Raw genomic sequence first — 17831 nt, forward strand, 5'->3', positions numbered from 1 at the left:
CTCACTACAGGGGGATATGTATCTTCCAGATGATTCTAGTTTCTGTCAGGTTGACAATTAGCAGTAACCATGGCAACTCTGTTTGTCATCAGTCTGATAACCAAACACACGCTTAAGTCGTAATCTTCCACTCTGTCTTTATAGACCATGTTATAATACAAACACATTCAGGTCAACTTTAAAAGTCTCCATAGTCTTTAACAATTCCAGCTCTTTAAAGGCCTAAAGTCTCTTAATGGAGCTTTAAAAAAAGTTAAAAAATAGCTCTTTGCTGCCAGACCTCCGCCATCATGGGTCGCATGCACACTCCCAGGAAGGGCCTGTCCCAGTTGGCGCTGCCCTACCTCCGAAGCGTCCCCACGTGGCTGAAGCTGACGTAGGACGACGTGGAGGAGCAGGTTTACAAACTGGCCAAGAAAGGCCTCCCTCCCTCCCAGATAGGTGTGATCCTGATGGACTCGCACGGTGTGGCCCAGGTCCGTTTTGTGACTGGTAATAAAATCTTGAGAATCCTTAAGTCCAAAGGCCTTGCCCCTGATCTCCCTGAGGACCTCTACCATTTGATTAAGAAGGCAGACGCTGTCCGAAAGCATCTTGAGAGGAACAGAAAGGACAAGGATGCTAAATTCCGCCTGATTCTGATAGAGAGCAGGATTCACCGGCTGGCTCGTTACTATAAGACCAAGCGGGTCCTCCCACCCAACTGGAAATATGAGTCATCCACAGCCTCTGCTTTAGTGGCATAAATTCTCTTGTTTACACGAGCAATAAAATCACTTTGAATAAAAAAAAGTTAAAAAATAAAGTTACACACTTCCAACATAAAATAACACAGAGTAAAAATTCCTATTCCAAAATGGAAGAACAAGAACAGAGCAAGCAACAACAACAACAACAGCAACAACACACAACAAACCGGTCATACCAAAGCAAGCCAAAATCCAGAAGGGAAACCACCAAACCCTACAACTGCTCCTCCAGAGTTGGGTCTTGTGATGAACCTGCCTGGACCTTCCAGCTCAGCCTTCTGTGTCATACAGATTCTCTCCTAGGCTGCTCCACTCAGCGCCTGTGGCTCTCTTTGGTTGATGTTCTGTGGTCCTGGCACCTCCGATATCCTGGGATCTCACTGCACTTTGAACTTAACCTTCTTAGCCTCTCAGCGCCTCTCTGTAGAGACTTTAACTCAGTTGTACCTTGCTCGAGCTCAGCTTCTGTCTGAAACCATGGGGCAGAGCACTTACATGGTTCACGCCTTTCAAACCAGTAGCGCATGGACGCTGCCGCCAAGCTCAGCAGCAGCTGTAGATGAAGCCCCCCCTCCCCAGCCGCACTGACTCTGCGTGTGCGGTGCTGACCCTGCGAACCCTTTCCCTGGGGGAATGAACCCTTCAGCCCAGACTTTCTTTAAATGCGTGTGGGTCTTCATACCACAGGGCCTCCAAAGGCTGAGGCTCTCCCCTCAGGACACCTTTCTGGTCTCTTCGTAGCACGAGTTTTCTCTCACCATTACAGCTGCCTTCTCAGCATCAGCTGCTGCTCTCTGTCTGTCTCTCAGCTCTCGTCTGCTAAGCCAACCAGTCCGTTATCTTGAAATTAAACTTCATCCCAGGCATTGGCAAACATGAAGCCACACTCTTGGTCAAAATATCACAAGAATGAGCCTTATTCCCAGGCCATGACAGAGTCCTTACTTTCCTGTGAAGTCACGTGACCGGGGGCCTCAGGTCCTCCTTGATTTTTGAATTCTTGTCTTCTAAGTTCCCACCAGAATGGCCCTTTAAGCTTCTCTGCTGGCATTCCAGGGCTTTCCTAACCCAGAGTTCTAAGCCCTCTCATAGGTTAGTGACAGCACAGTCCCGTGGTCTGAGAACCACGTCGGTTCTTCACAGCCGTGGCTCCACTCCCTAACCCTTCCACAGGTTAGTGCCAGCACAGTCCCATGGTCTGAGAACCACGTAGGTTCTTCACAGCTGTGGCTCCACTCCTCGGCACCAATTTCTGTTGCTTCAATAAAATCCTCTGACAAAAGCAACCTCAGGGAAAATGGCTTTGTCCTGGCTCACGGGTCAAGCTATTGATAACCACGGTATGGAAGTCAGGGCCTTGGGAGCTTGAAGCAGCTAGTCACATGACACCTACAGTCAAGAAATAGCAATGACTGCTTCCTAGTGCTTTTTCCTCGACTGGGATCCTCAACTGGGGTCCTCAGCTCAGAGAGTGGTCCTTCCCCAAATCAAAATGGCTCTCCCCTCATCAGCTAACGCAGGGATGATCTTCCACAGGTCTCTCCTAGTGGAGTCCCAGCTGACAACACTATTACTAAGTACTCACTTAAGGAAACCCGATCTTTTAAACATGAATAGTTTTTCTCCTTTTCTGGGCACATGTGAGTGGTCAAAGGAGGTGTTCCAGTTCAGGCAATTATTGACTTTTGGGCATAGACCGGAGAGACTGAACAATTTGACAGTTTTAGTGTCTCACATCTTGCCCATGACCTGAGTGCTTCTCCCTGTCTCGCTTCCTTTGCTTGTTTACAAATGAGTATCTGTCTACTTAAACCCCAGAAAGAAAGTAAGAAATGTCCTTATATATCAAAGAACTGTTATTTTCTACTTGTGGAAACCAAGACCTTCAGGTGACGTCTTAGAATTATTGTAAACTTTCTCTCTCTCTCTCTCTCTCTCTCTCTCTCTCTCTCTCTCTCTCTCTCTCTCTCTCTCTCCACCCCCGTTCCTCCTTCCCGCCCTCCAAAGCTAGACAAACAACAACATTTGAAATGGAAATGAATCTCCGTCCAGAGCTGTCTGTGCCACAGTCACCCTCTGGGTCAAAGGAGTCCTGCGCATATTAAGTTGAAATGCTGGCGCTGGTTGTAAGCTTGTTACGGTTTTATAGGAGAAAAAACACCTAGCCAGCTTTAGGAAGCCGCATATCTAACACAGTTCTGCCACCTATGGGGGCCCAGCATAAATTTGTGGGTTGTCTCAGGCTGGATTACAGCTTCATGCACGCTTCAAAATGTGCCCAGGGTTAACTTCTGTATTGGCCGTTTCTCTGGGTCCTGCTTTGTGGCTCTCCCCAGGCTTCACTGCAGCAACAGGTAAGACTAAGATTTTCTTGTTTGTGGAATAATCTCTCAGGGTTTTATTATCTCATGTTCCCCGACCTCGCCAAGTTTGGGTATGGGAGAGCAAGCCCAGATCAGTGCCTGAGTTTCTGCCGGCTCTGACTTCCTCCAGGCCTTGGCTGTTTTTCAGGTTTCCATGGGGTCCTGACCACTTCATCCCATGTGTCTGACAGGCTCCTTCCTGAACACTGCTTTGGTCAGTGTCTCCTCTTCCCTCAGGGCATGGGCCCCCAAACCCTGGCTGTCCTCCAAAGATGTTCCCATGCTCAAGGACCTGGAGACCGTGACTCATGAGCTACGAGAGGTCCTTGGCAAACTCCGCTGGCTGAAAGAAGATTAATGGCCCAGAGACTGTGCTTGCTGAAGGAGGAGGGCACAGACATTGGCAGTGAGTTCCTGCTTGGAAAACACGTGCCAGCCCGTGAGGGGAAAGCCAGCCTTGGTTTGACCTCCGGGCTGGCCCAGGTAGTTTGGGGTGTGCATGTCTTGGGGTGATCCTTCACTTTCTTTCCCCTGCAGCTCCTGTTAGGAACAGGTGCACCAGATGCAGGCATACCCACTGCCCCTCAAAATCCTGCTTCAGGCTTTCCTCTGCCTGCGAAGAAGAGGGCAGCTCATGGAGCAGCCGAGGACCACTCTTCAAGGCAGGCCATTCATTCCTTTATTTGCCCTTGCTCTTCAACCAGTAAACACAGCTGTCCTTCAGTAACAGCCCTTGAAGGATTGGGTTCCAGGGCTCGTGTGGAGGCCGAGGCCCACAGGCGTGCAAGTGTCTTATGGTGTCACGTAGGCATGTGTCCCACACACTTCTTCCGGTGCTTTATTCATTTCAATGAATGGCAAGATAAATTTAATGAGAGAAGAGATACTCTACACACAGACAATGAAGCTGGATCCAGGCAAGGCCGTGGGCTGCTACCTGGAGAGCCCCCTGCCCTGATGCTGAGGTGAGGCTCCACCGCTGTCCCTTCCCCAGCTGTTGCCACCCTGACTTTGCTTTCTCCTCATCACAGGGCAGCCTGTCTCCGTGGCTGCTAAGGTCTGTCCGGATGCAGGGAGTCTGCTGGGGTCCGGCTGCCTTGCGTGGGTTCCTCTAGCAGGCTGATTCTTAGCTTTCTTGGATAACAGATCATTTTTTATAAACTGCCTTAAAAGTACTTTAGCCAAACATTTTGTCTGTGATTTTGGGATCCTGTTGGTGCTGGGAAAGGCCTGGCAAATTCTCAGGTGCCTTGGATAAGAGGTAAGACACCCAGTGGCCCTGACTGTGGCACTGGTGTGGGGACCAAGGAGCCGCTTGGAAGCCACCTCCTGGGACATGCTCAAGTGAACCCTTCTGACCCATGTTCTTGTGTCGTGAGCCATGAAAGCCTTCTGGGGCTCGTTATGCTCTGAGGGACTGAAAAGACTGGCTCTGGTGTTGCATTGTGGGGGTACCATGCCCTCCTTTGCCATGAACTGGCTCAGTGATCTTGGGCAGGTATTTTAAAAAAAAACTCTCTCCAATTTGCCCATCTGTAAACTACTGAGAACAAGAACACTTCAAGTGGGTGTGTCTCAAGGGTTGTTAGGAGGAGTAAGTGAGACAGAACCGGGCACACGGTAGGCCCTGTGTACCTGGGCGTGGCGTCAATATTAAAGCAGCCCTTGTTGCTGACTCTCCTATCTCCTGAGCCCAGGAAAGACTCCCTGGCCTTGATCCTGAGGCTCCTAGAATGGATGTTTGATGTGGAGTCAGTTGGCTTTGAGGCCTGGAAGATGCAGCAGATCCACTCACATGGTAACACGAGGTCTCTCACAGTCTGGAAGATGGCAGCCCCACGGTTGGTTGTTTGGGAGTTGTGCAGTGTTAGCTGTGACCTGGTCTTCTCTACCGTCCTTCTCTTGGGTCCAGGGAACTCAGGCCTAGTCCTGAGCCTGTCTCTATGTCATGGGCTCTGGAAGTGATCATGCAAAGCAGCAGACATTTCTTCCCAAGTGTTTAATATATATGTACACACATGCATACTTCACACACACACACACACACACACACACACGCACGCACACACAGACAGACACTGTGAGGAGCACTTATCCTAGAAAGCCCTTTTATAAGGCCTCTCTCTTGTGCATGTGGGTCTTGTGGGGAAGAGGTACCACGCTTCCTTTCTGCATCAGGTTCCTGCCATTTCAGCTGCCCGCACCTTCTTCCCTTCATGCTGAGTCTCAGGACATAGGGAGAGGGGTGACGGAGGAGGGTGAGGGAGGAGGATGAGGACCTCCAGGCCGCAAGAAGGCTCCTCTTAATTTTGTTTGCTACACCCGTTGCCCCTAGTTTATAATACTTGGACTTTAAAAGAAAAGTTTGCCAGGCATCAGCCAGGCAAAGACACTCTGGCAGGACTTGGCAGGAAGCCAGCACTCCTCCGGCTAAGTGTGAAGCTTGCTTTGCGAAGGAACCAGTCCCATGACGCAAAGCCCAGAGGGCCACCACAGGCACAGGGCTGATGTGAGGCAGGACACGGCCGAGAAGACCTCTTTGTTCTTGGCAGACCAGAGATGGCACAGTGTACATCTGGGTTTAATCAACTATTGGTCGGCTACTAAATACTAAAATGCTCAGGACGATGCCAGTTGGGCCCTGTTTACAGAAGGGTAGAGGTACGGGTGCTTTGCCTCCCCAGGGCGTGACATGTCACAGGGACTTGTCCTTTGCAGAGACTCCTGAAGTTGGCTTTCCAGGGCTGCTTTGAAAACAAACAAGCAAACAACAATAACAAAACAGCTTCGAGTCAGTGAGCTCTTTTCAGCAAGTTTCTTCAGGAGGCTAGGATTTTGCTCCTGTCAAGGGAGTAAGTCCTCCTAGGGCTGCGGAGGCCCCTCCCGTGAGCTCTAGTGAGCCGTGTGGACAGCGAGGAGCCAGGCCAGCTGTCCTTGTGCTGTGGCAGGAGACTTTGCTCTCCACTGCTTGGAGTCCTCTGTCCTGCTCTTTTTAGACACATCCCTGCCTGTGCGGAGGGTTCTGAGTGCTGAAGAAGGGCCTGTCTCCATGGTCTCAGGTTGTGTGAGCTTCCTGCTAATGTCCTTTGCAGTGTGTGTGGTGTAATGTCACACGCCAAGAGAAAGACCCCTCCAGGACAGAACAATCCAGCTAGGAAGACAGGAGCCTACATCCACACAAGTCAGAACATCCCCAGATAGGACACACAGGACAGTGGAGGATGTATCCAGGCTAAGTCTCCTGTGGGGAATGAGGAAGGGGTTAGGGCTTCTACAGGGATGGCCCCTGCTGGGTTCTGCAGACTACATACAGAATTAGACATTGAGTTATTCTCCACAATAGTGACCATGCCCATGTAGAGAACACTCAGGAATTACTAGCCCTTGGCTAAGACTTATGCACATATTAACTCCGCCTAGAAAACTTTCCAGTGGATACCGTGATGTCTTTTAGATGAGAAAAACAGATCAGAGAGATTACACACCCCCGAAGTCACACAGCTGGTGTGAGCAGGGTTTTGTACATGATCCATTTCTCAAGGACCAGTCGTTATCTTCTAAGGCTGGGGGAACGATTCCCCAGCCTCTTCAATCTGTTGGTCTTGCAGTAGAACCTGGCTCTACCTTGTTTGATACTATATTTTGTTTATGTGTTTGTTTGTTCAGAGACATGGTCTTACTCCAGAGTCCAGGCTGGCCTCAAGCTCTTTCTGTAGCTTGGGTTGGCTTTCAGTTTGTGCTCACTCTGCCTTCGTCTCTCCAAGGCTAGAACTGAAGGTGAGCATCACCATGGCTGGCCGATCAGGCGCTGTGTTTGAGAGGCTTGCGTGGTCAGTGGTCCTGGAAGACAGCACTAATGTCCGTTCTGGAACAGAGGACGGGCATGCTCACCACTCACTATAGAAGGCTCAAGTTCTGTGAACAGAGGCTTCCTCTTCTGTCACACCATCCTTCTGCATGAATAGGCCTCAGCTGGCTCTTCACAATGCTCTGCAGGAGTTAGAACCAAGGGAGCCCACCCCCAGAGAACGGATGCTCATTCTGCTTTCTCTGCCAGTGAAATAAGCTTCCTTGTTTCTGACCCGGGAGTCCCATGTCTCCTGCTCATGTCCCTGAACTGTGTTAGGACAAGCTATTTGTCTTAGTTGCTTTTCTATTGCTGTGACAGAACACTGGGACCCAGGCAACTTAGGGAAGGAAGGGTTGATGGCAGAGCAGAGTCAGCAGACACAGTGGCAGGGACAGCAAGCTGAGAACTCACATCTTGATCCTCAATCTGGAAGCAGGGACGATGGGGCACACGTCTTTACATTCTGAAAGCGCACTTCCTGTGACATACTTTTGTCTAAACCACCCAAACGATCCCACCAGGTATGCAAACACATGAGCCTATAGGGGTCATTTAAATCACCATATCAATAGTTTTTAAACAGAAAATTCGCAGATCCTTCATAGATCTGGATAGTAGTGTGTGTGTGTGTTTATGTGTGTGTGTGATGTGCTGTGTGTATGTGTGTGTGATGTGCTGTATGTGGTATCTGGTGTGTGTGGTGTGGTGTGCACTAAGTATGTGTGGTGTGCGTTATGTATGTGTGGTGTGGTGTGTGGTGTGTGTATTGTGGGGTGTGTGTGTGATGTGCTGTGTGTGGTATCTGTGGTGTGTGTGGTATGGTGTGCATTATGTATGTGTGGTGTGTTGTGCATTATGTATGTGTGGTGTGGTGTGTGGTGTGTGTATTGTGGGGTGTGTGAGTGTGAGATGTGCTGTGTGTGGTATCTGTGGTGTGTGTGGTGTGGTGTGCATTATGTATGTGTGGTGTGGTGTGTGGTGTGTGTATTGTGGGGTGTGTGCGTGTGTGGTGTGGCATGTGTACAGTATGTTGTCAGTATATTCTATACACCCATTCTTGCACATGGGGACCAGATGATACTGAAAGTAGGAAGAGACTGGGAAAGAGGAGATGGGATTTTGTCGATTGAGATGGGAGGCAGGACCACAAAGCCTTTGCTGGGGACGAGTACAAACATCGTCACAGCGTGCTCACACGTCAGAGAATGAGCATGGAGCTGAGGAATAACTTCTGGGGAGCTCATGAAGATGAACGTATTGAAAAGAAGAAAATCATGAGGCAATAACTGCCAGAAAGGAGACCAGGGCTGGGGAACACCTCGAGTATCACATGGTAGAATTTAATGCAGTGTAGCGTGTCCTGCTACTGAGATTAAAACCTACCAATGTGGTGCTGGTGGGATGGCCAAGGTGGTAAAGGTCTTGCTGAAAGCCTCCTAGCCTGAATTCAAACTGGCAAGGCATGGCAGAGCAAGGGGTGAGGGACGAGAGGTGAGGGGCGAGGGGTGAGGGGCAAGGGCAAGGCAAAGCAAGGGCACACACAATAATAATAATAATAATAATAATAATAATAAATCTTAAAAAATAGGAAGAAGAAAAATGGTCAGACACCGTGTGTTTGAATTAGGATCAGAATTTAAATTCTCTGAGTTCAAGTCCTGTGTTAATTTCTGAACTGGTCAACAGCTGGGCTTAGGGAGACAAACATCTTTCCAAGAGTTACAATTTGTTCCTTCTGGAAGGCAAAGGCTGACTGGTTGGCCTCGGGAAATGGCACAGTCTATGGATAATTCCTTCCTTATCACCGGCTGGACTGTGCCCACTTTGGGGAGATGTTTACAAAGCTAGGAATTACCCCTTAACCCACGATGACTAATGGCAGCGGCTCCTTCTGCTCCTTTTAGGGCAGGACAAAACCCCAGAGGGCTCTGCTTCAACTTGCCTGCCCTAACGTCTTACAGAGTGGAGACTGCCAGAAGGTGCCCGAGACCTGGGGCTCAAATCAAATAAAATCTAGTTGAGGAACAAAAACTCTTTTCTAAATGGACGAATTGTTGGGAAACTCTTAAGTACCTGTGAGTCTTAATAGCCAGTTCCTTTAGGGCTTCCTATTAAATATTTTGACTGTTTTTACTTGGGTCCCCTCTTCCTTGGTGACTCCCCCTTTCCTCTATAGTAGCTACAGCTTATTTAGTTAACATTTTACTTTTACTGAGCAATTGGGGAGTAGGCAGTTTTGGAATCATGAATATAGATTGTGGCTTCACCCTTGACGTAATGAGGATCAGAACAGATAATTTACCACTCTCCATGTGATGTATTAAGTGTTGTTTAGTTTTCTCCTCCAATCACAGTGTTTCCACGTTGCAGGTGACACAGATAACTGGACTTCCAGCGGTTTGCACGGTCACCCGACCAGGACTCCTCACACTCTCTCACGAGGCTGGACTCACACTCTCTCAAGAGGCTGGACTCACACACTCTCTCACGAGGTTGGACTCACACTCCTCACTCACGAGTGTCTGAGGAGTGAAGTCTGTGGCCGTTTCCTCCCATGATGCTCGTAAAATCTATACAATGAAAATCGTAACTGCAAAGTCTTTGGAACAGAAAGAAACTGCCCCGATACTTAAACACAAAGCTAACAGTAAATTTCTTTACCATCATTTTAAGGAATAGTTGGCTGTCATTCTGTTTCTATTGGATTTTATGAGTAACTGAGGCCTATTACAACCTTTACCGTCAAGGCGTCCTGAAGGGTAAAAGTGGAAAAAAAAAAGCTTTATTTGTTTTATTGTTATTTATTTATTTTTAGATGTTAAAATTTTATTTTAGGCATATGGATGTTTTGCCTATATGTATTGTTTGTGTACCATATGTGTGCTTGGTCCCCTCAGAGGGCAGAAGAGGGAGTTACATCCCCAGGAACTAGAGTTACGGATGGTTCTAAACGGCTTTGTAGGTTCTGGGAACAGTACCCAGGCCCAAGAAATAAGAACTTTAGTCTTGGAGCCAGCTCTCCAGTCAAAAAAAATAAAACCTTTTTCCATTTATATTTGTGTGTTTGCTTTATTGGTTGAATATATTCAATTTTGCTACAAAAGGAAATAAAAGACAACACTAAGGAATAAATGTTAAGTATACATTATGAGTTTGTAATTAGCTTTCAAGAACAGGTAGAATTCATAAAATGTAAGTTAATAACTCATTGGATGTATTACACAATAAAAACCATGGGACAGACAGGAGTGTAACTCCCTGGAAATATCCAGTCTCGCATCTATGTCTAGAAATGCCAATACAATTTTGGTCAGTAGGTCAGTTAATTCAAATTTGAAATGAGAAAAAAAGTCTTAAGGACTGGAGACACAGTCAAGGGTAGAGCATTTTCCTAGAATCTGTGTTGTAAGGAGGCCACTTGTTTGCTTCCCGGCCGCCCAGACTCCCAAAATAATCACACAAAAACTGTATTAATTAAATCACTGCTTGGCTCATTGGCTTTAGCTTCTGATTTTCTAATTCTTACATCTTGATTTAACCCATTTCTACTAATCTGTATATCGTCACGAGTTGTAGCTTACCAGGTAAAGTTCTGGCATCTGTGTCCAGCCGGGCTACATGGCTTCTCTCTGCCTCTGCCTCCTTTCTCCCAGCATTCAGTTTAGTTTTCCTTGCCTACCTCTATTCCCTACACATACCCAAGACAGTTTCTTTATTTATCAGTGGTATTCACAGCATATACAGGGGAATCCCACATCACATCTGTGAGTCCTAGGTTCAGTTCCTAGCATGGGATGCAGTGTGACGGGGAAGAAACAAGCCTTAGAAGACAGCAACATTGAAAAGTTGTCAAGATGAAACTAGACTCTAGAGATGCACATTTAAGGGACAAAATGATAAAGCAGTGAAGGAAATAATCAGAACAAAAGCCAAGAAGGTGAGCCTGGCATCATAAAGGTGGAGAGACTAGGAGCAGGGTGACATAGTTCCAGTCCTTGAGCAGGATGGTGGCTGAATAGAAGCCCTCCTACTAGTAATCCATCACACCATCTATTTACCTGTGGACTTTATGCCTTCTTAAACAATATCCTTAGTTATTTTTCTAAAGATAGATAAAGACATTGTACATATGAATAGGGTATAGTAAGATATTTTGGTAGGTATACGTATTGTATATTTCTTAAACCAAGTTAAACATATGTCCCAGTCACTGTTCTGTTTCTGTAAAGAGACACAATGACCAAGGCAAGTCTGATAAAGAAAAGCATTCATGTGGGGGCATGCTTACAGTTTCAGAGGTTTAGTCCATTATCATCATGGTGGGGAGCATGGCAGCATGCATGGTGCCGGAGCAGGAGCTGAGAGCTACATCCTGATCTATAGGCAGAGAGAGGGAAAGACTGACAGACAGACAGACTCTGGGCTTGGCATGGGCTTTTGAAACCTCAAAGCCCAACTTCAGTGACACACTTCCTACAACCAGGTCACACCTCCTAATCCTTCTAATCCTTTCAAAGAGTTCCACTCTCTGGTGACTAAGCATTCAAACATATGCATCTGTGGGGGCCATTCTTATTCAAACCACCACATCCCACTGGCCTCCATAGGCTTGTAGTCAAACCATGATGCAAAAATGTATTCAGTCCAACTTCAAAAGTCCCCAAAGTTTATCATAGTCTCATTGCTGTTTAAAAGTTCAAAGCTTCATGGGAACCTTGCGGGAGGGTTGAAGGGGAGAGGGGAGAGGCAGGGAGGGGAGCAGAGAAAAATGTAGAGCTCAATAAAAATTAATACAAAATTAAAAAAAGCAAAAAAAAAGTTCAAAGCTTCTTCTGAGACTCAGGGCAATCTCTTACATTGTAACCCTATGTAAAATCAAAATTAAAAATCAGATCACATACTTTCAACATACAATGGCACTGAATATACATTACCACTCCAAAAGGGAGGAAAAGAATATAGTGAGGAAATATTGAACCAAAGCAAGATCAAAAATGAGCAGGGCAAACTCTAAACTCTGCATCTCCATGTCTGACGCCAAAGGGCTCTTCAGATCTTCAATGTCTTCCAGCTTTGCCAACTCCAATGTATTTCTCTTTCACGGGTTGGTTCCACACCCTGTCTGCTGCTGTTCTTCGCATGTATCCCATGACTGGTATCTCAACATCCTGGGGTCTCCAGTGAAATCCAAACTTCATCTTCACAGCTTCATGCAATAGCCTCTCTTGGCCTCCATGCAGGGACACCCCTGACACACTCCTGGCCTCAGTGGTTTTCCTTTAGCCATGGAGGGAGATTCCAAATCCCTTTTTGTATCCTTGACTCTAAACTAGAACCATGTGGCTGAAGCTGCCAAGTTCTACTGCTCGCTGGAGCTGGAACTTTCAATTACATTTACATCAGCTTTCTGCTGCTGCTGATTTCCTTCACTAATTAAGCTTCTTAAATTCCTTCTCATGAATTGGAATCTTAGCTGGGTGGGGTCTTTTTCCGAGGGCACTACTCCATTTATTCCTGTTAGCTTGAGGCTATTTAAAAAAAAAAAAACTTTTTATCTCCTCGCACACTGAGCTTGACTCCAGCATCACATCTCTTGGTATTCCTTTCCTCTTCAAACCACACATGTCGCATCTATTTGTCCAACTTTCTCCTTTTCATTATAGATCAGCGGAAGAGTGAGCACGAATAACCACGCAATGATGTTAATACTAGGCTCTCTTGAAGTCTCCTCTGCCAATGCCATTAATCTAAAACTCATCAATTTAACTTCTGGCAAATTTTTTGGACAAGGGCAAAACCCAGCCAGATTCTTTGTCAAAATATCACAAGAAAGGCTTCTAGGGCAGTATTAATATTTTTTCTGAAACCTCTTGAGTTTGGTCATTACAATTTACACCTATCTCTCCACTACTTTCTTCCATGCTCCTATTAGAAGATGAAGCATTCAACTGTCTTTCTAGTCTCAAAGTCTTCCATATTACTCCAAACAAAAGCATGCCCAGGCCCATCACAGGAACACCCCACTGCCTGGTGCCAGTGTCTGTGCTCATCACTGTTCTATGGCTGTGAAGAGACACCATGACAAAGGCAACTCTCATAAAAGAAAGTGTTTGGTCAGGAGCTTGCTTACAGTTACAGAGAGTGAGTCCATTGTGGCAGGGAGCATGGCAGCACACATGGTACTGGAGAGTAGCTGGAAGCTACATCCTGATACATAGGCTGAGAGAGAGACACTGGGTCTGTCATCGGCTTTTGAAATCTCAAAGCCCACCAATGACACACTTCCTTCAACAAGGCCACACCTCCTAATCCTTCTTTTTTTTTTTTTTTTTTTTTTGGTTTTTCGAGACAGGGCTTCTCTGCAGCTTTTTTAGAGCCTGTCCTGGACCTAGCTCTTGTAGACCAGGCTGGCCTCGAACTCACAGAGATCCGCCTGCCTCTGCCTCCAGAGTGCTGGGATTAAAGGCGTGCGCCACCACCGCCCGGCTCCTCCTAATCCTTCTAATCCTTTTAAATGATTTTACTCCTTGATGACTAAGCACTTAAATATATGAACCTATGGGGGGCATTCTTATTCAAACCATCATAGCTTATGTCTTCACAAATATTCATCATCATGTTAGAACATTCCAACTCCTCCTATAGCTTTTAAAATACCCTCTTTCGATACATTTAATTGCCATTAAGTTTTAGGGTTTCTGTGTATTCTTGAGGTTGATCCTGTTTGATGTATAGCTTCACACTGATGGTTTTGGTAATACTGATCTTATGGAATACATTTGAGAAAATTCCTTCTCCTTACTTTTAGAAATAATTTAAGAGGTATTAGGATAGGGGATAAATATAATCAGAATACATTTCATGCATGTTTGAAATTCTCAAAGAATAAGTAAAAATAGTCTATTAAAAAGAAGTGGTAGCAGGTCTTTAAGTGTTTGGTAGGAACCAACAGTGAAGCCTTCTGGTTTGGGGCCTTTCTTCAGTGGGGTAGTTCATTACTGATTGAATCTCATTTCACTTGTGGTTTGGCCTGGTCATGTTTTTCATTTCTTTATAACTCAGTCTTGGTAAGATGTATGAGTTCAGGAATTTTTCCATTCCTTCTAGGTTGCCATATTTGTTAGCATGTAGTTAATAATAGCCTGTAAAGATCCTTTATTTTTGTCACGGCAGCTGTTAGTCATTCTTCTCTCTCCTGTCAGTCTTCGTCCTTAGTCTGACTACGAGCTTGCTGCTGCTGTTCATCTTTGCTGATGTTTTCCATTGGTTTTTCGGTCTATTTTATGTATTTCTGTTCTAATTATTATGTAGACATTAGCTCGATTTGGGAAATAACCAGGTGGCTAAAAGATAAACAATTATATTTTTATTATTATGAGGGGGGAAAACTCACTAAACAGGAACGAGAAGTCCATGCTCAGCTGTGCCATGAGGAAACCACAGAGAGAGAGCACCTGGGCTGTGCACCCATTTTTTCTCCAGGTCTCAGAAAGCCACATTCTAACTTGGTTCCACCTCTTAAAGATAATTGGTTAGCAAAGCTTCCCCATCATTATTATTTCTATTTTTATACTAATTTTGGTTTTCATTTTTTTTATTTTTTCCTGGTCCCTATGTAGCGCTTTAAATTATTTGAGAGCTTTTTCTGTAGGTATTGATTGCTATAAATTTCCTTCCTGTTACTTCTTTTTTTATGTATTGAAGATTTTATATATTATATTTATATATTATATATTATCTTTCTATTTTCATTGTTGTTTTTAAATTTTAATTTTTTAAAATTTCATATATGAGTAGTTTATTTGTATGATTTTCCCCATCTTTCTTCCTTCCAATTCTTCCCATATTCACCCCCCAAATTAATGGCTTATTTTTCTTAATTATTATTGTTATACACACACACGTGTATACACACATGTGCACGTGCATGTGCACAGAGTTTATTTGTTAATTAATTGACAAAAAAAGTCCATTGGTCTTGCTCAAATGTATATGTTTTTAGGGCTTTTAAATACCTTTTTGTGTGTATGTGTGGTGGTTGGTGTGTACACACTATGGCTTGCTCAGAGGTCAGAAGTCACAGGTCAGCGGCTACATGGTGTCTCCTTAACTCTGCCTACTTGCTCTCTATATCTCTTCCAGCCTGGCTATATTCTGCCCTGCCATAGGCCAAAGCAGTTTTATTCATTAACCAATAAAAACAAGACATATACAGAAGGACTTCCCACATCAGGTGAGGTTGTTTGCTTAGTTATTGCTTTCAAGACAAGGTCTCGCTGTGTAGCCCTGGCTGTTCTGGAACTCACTATGTGGACCAGTATGGCCTTGAGCTCACAGAGATCTGCCTGGCTCTGCTCCCCAAATGCCAGGGTTAAAAGGGTGTGCCGCCATGCCTGACTGCTAAGCTACTGAGTTTTAGACTGTTGAATATTCAATGTTTCTTTCTTATTTTTTAAATATTGCCTGTAGTTTAAAGAACTTACCTTTTGCTGTTGTTGGGTAGTTCTAGGGGAAATGCTCTCAACTTTTGTTTACCTGGGAGTGTCTTTCTTTTTCAGTATTTCCAAAGGGTTGTTTTGTGTATAGTATTCTTGTTGGCAGGCTTTTCCCCGCTCCAGCATTAGAACAATGTCACAGCAGCTTTTCCTGGCCTCTAAGATCTCTGCTGAGATGTGTGCTGTCTGTGAGCTGGGAGGCAGACCTTTGTGGGCTTTGTTTTTTCTGTGTCTCCTCTTCTCTCACCGTCAGAGCTTGATGGCATCTTGGGTAGACTTGGTGAGGTCTGGTGACTTTTGACCTTCTCTCTCCCTATTTGTCCTCCTTTAGATTTGGAACGTTTCCTGTTTATTTTTTCCTCTTTGATTAAATTTCTGCATCTTTGGCATTTTCAAGTCCTTATTTAAGGACTCAATAATTCAAGTATGTACTTATCTAATGCTTACCAAAGTGTCCAAGAGATTTCTTTTTCTTCCTTGTTCCTTCCCCTTTACTAGCATATTAAGTTGTATATAGTAATATGACATTTTTATAATGCACACAGTGCTGTTTGACCATCTTTCCCTCCCACGTCCACCAGTCCCTCCCTCTCCCCAGCCAGTCACCTTGCTATTTCCATGTCTTTTTAAATTTAGATGTTAAATATAATATTTTCACATATATTTCACATATATTTCCCACGTATTCCCCCAACTCTTCCCCCTCCTCCTAGGTCTGACACCCGCACATTGCCCTCCCAACTTCCTGTATCAATCTTCTTTAATAGTCCAAGTGCAATCAGTACTGCCCGTGCATGCGTGATTGTGGGCCATGCTCTGGCGCATGGTCAGCCTCATAGGGAACACGTTTCTAAAGAGAGGTACTCCTTCGCCTCCATCAACTGTCATAGGGGCAGGTGGGGCTCCTGTGCCCCTCCTCCACCCATGATGGAATCTGGCCTTGGTTGAGCTTGTACAGTTCTTGGGGAGGTAACAGGCGCTGTGCGCTCCTTAGTGTGGCGTCTTAGGTTCAGAAGACTCGCGGCTTTGTTTTTTGTAAATCAGTAAGTTTCCTTAGGGTTGCTTACGTGAGCATGGGCCACACCGCTGAAGACAAAGTCTCTCCTTCCTCCAGCCGCTCTTCACTGCCCTTACCTTAGCTCCTAAAGGAGGAGTAACAACTCGTGAGCCCCTCCCACTCCCTGTCGGAACCCTGCTAGCCCGGTCTGGTGCAGGTAGCCACAGCTGCTGAGGGGCTCAGCGTGAGAGGGCTACGTGATGCTTGGAAGCCAGCGCCACTGCCCGCTTCTCTTTCACTGCCTCCTCCACTCTCTCTTCAATGGTGACCCCAGAGTCTCGGAAAGGATGGTGGAGACGTCTCTCTCGACTTAGGGCCCAGCGTCTTTGACCAGTTATACCTCTGAATTAACTGCGGCCTACTGCACAAAGAAGCTTCTTGTCCAACGAGAGAGCAGCGACCACACCGTGGACATAAACATAAATATTTGTATACGGCAGTTTGGGAGGCCAGTCATTCAGCTGTGTGTTTGTTCTTTAAAAATTAGATTTGTTTGTTTGTTGGTCTATCTATCTATCTATCTATCTATCTATCTACCTACCTACCTACCTATCCATCCATCCATCTATCATCTATCTATCTATCTATCTATCTATCTATCTATCATCTATCTATCTATCATCTATCTATCTATCATGTGTCTCTTTCAAGGGTCGGTCCTCTTCTTCTACCACATGGGTCCCCAGGTTTGACCTCAGGCCACCAGGCTTGGTGACAAGCTCCTTTCTCATTGAGCTAATCCTGTGGTTCAAGCTGTCTATTTTAAAATAACCTGTATTTTGGTCACTGGACCTTTCTTCTGTCTGACACCCCACTGACTGTCTATCAGGCTTTCTTTTCGTTCTGTGTAGTTTTTACTTTAAGGATTTCTGTTTGATTTTTAGCAAATGTTCCAGTGTCTGTTAAGTGTCTCTGCTGTGGTAGGAGTCGTATCTCTGAGTTTTCCTGAAGCTCACCGAGTCTTGTGAAAACAACCATTTAAAGTCCTCGGTTTGACATCTCCCGGAGTAAGAGCTGCGGTCCAGTTTCTGGTGACTGATTTTGATAAGTAGGATTGAGTTTTCTGAAACCTCCTGATGTTTCTTAGTGTACACACTGTTTCAGTATCAAGGAATTAGTGATGTTTCTATCTCTTGCATCTTATTTCTTTTATGCTGGCTTTCCGGGAGTTTTGAGCAGATTCTTTGTTATGTCTGATCCGGTGGTTGTTTCTGTTTCAGCCTTAGATGGCAGTCTCAGGACACTTCTGCTGCTAGTCTGCCCTCAGTGTGCTGCCCCTGGTTCACCGGAGGACAGTCTAAGCCCAGGCACATCCCA

The 17831-nt window shown here is 45.5% G+C and overlaps 1 pseudogene; it reads left to right on the forward strand.

The window, feature by feature from the left end:
- The first annotated feature begins 290 nt into the window (after positions 1-290).
- On the forward strand, positions 291-746 carry LOC119826663 (annotated as a pseudogene).
- The last annotated feature ends 17085 nt before the right edge of the window (positions 747-17831 follow it).

This window comes from Arvicola amphibius, chromosome 11, assembly GCF_903992535.2.
Source record: "Arvicola amphibius chromosome 11, mArvAmp1.2, whole genome shotgun sequence".
NCBI classification, from domain to species: domain Eukaryota; kingdom Metazoa; phylum Chordata; class Mammalia; order Rodentia; family Cricetidae; genus Arvicola; species Arvicola amphibius.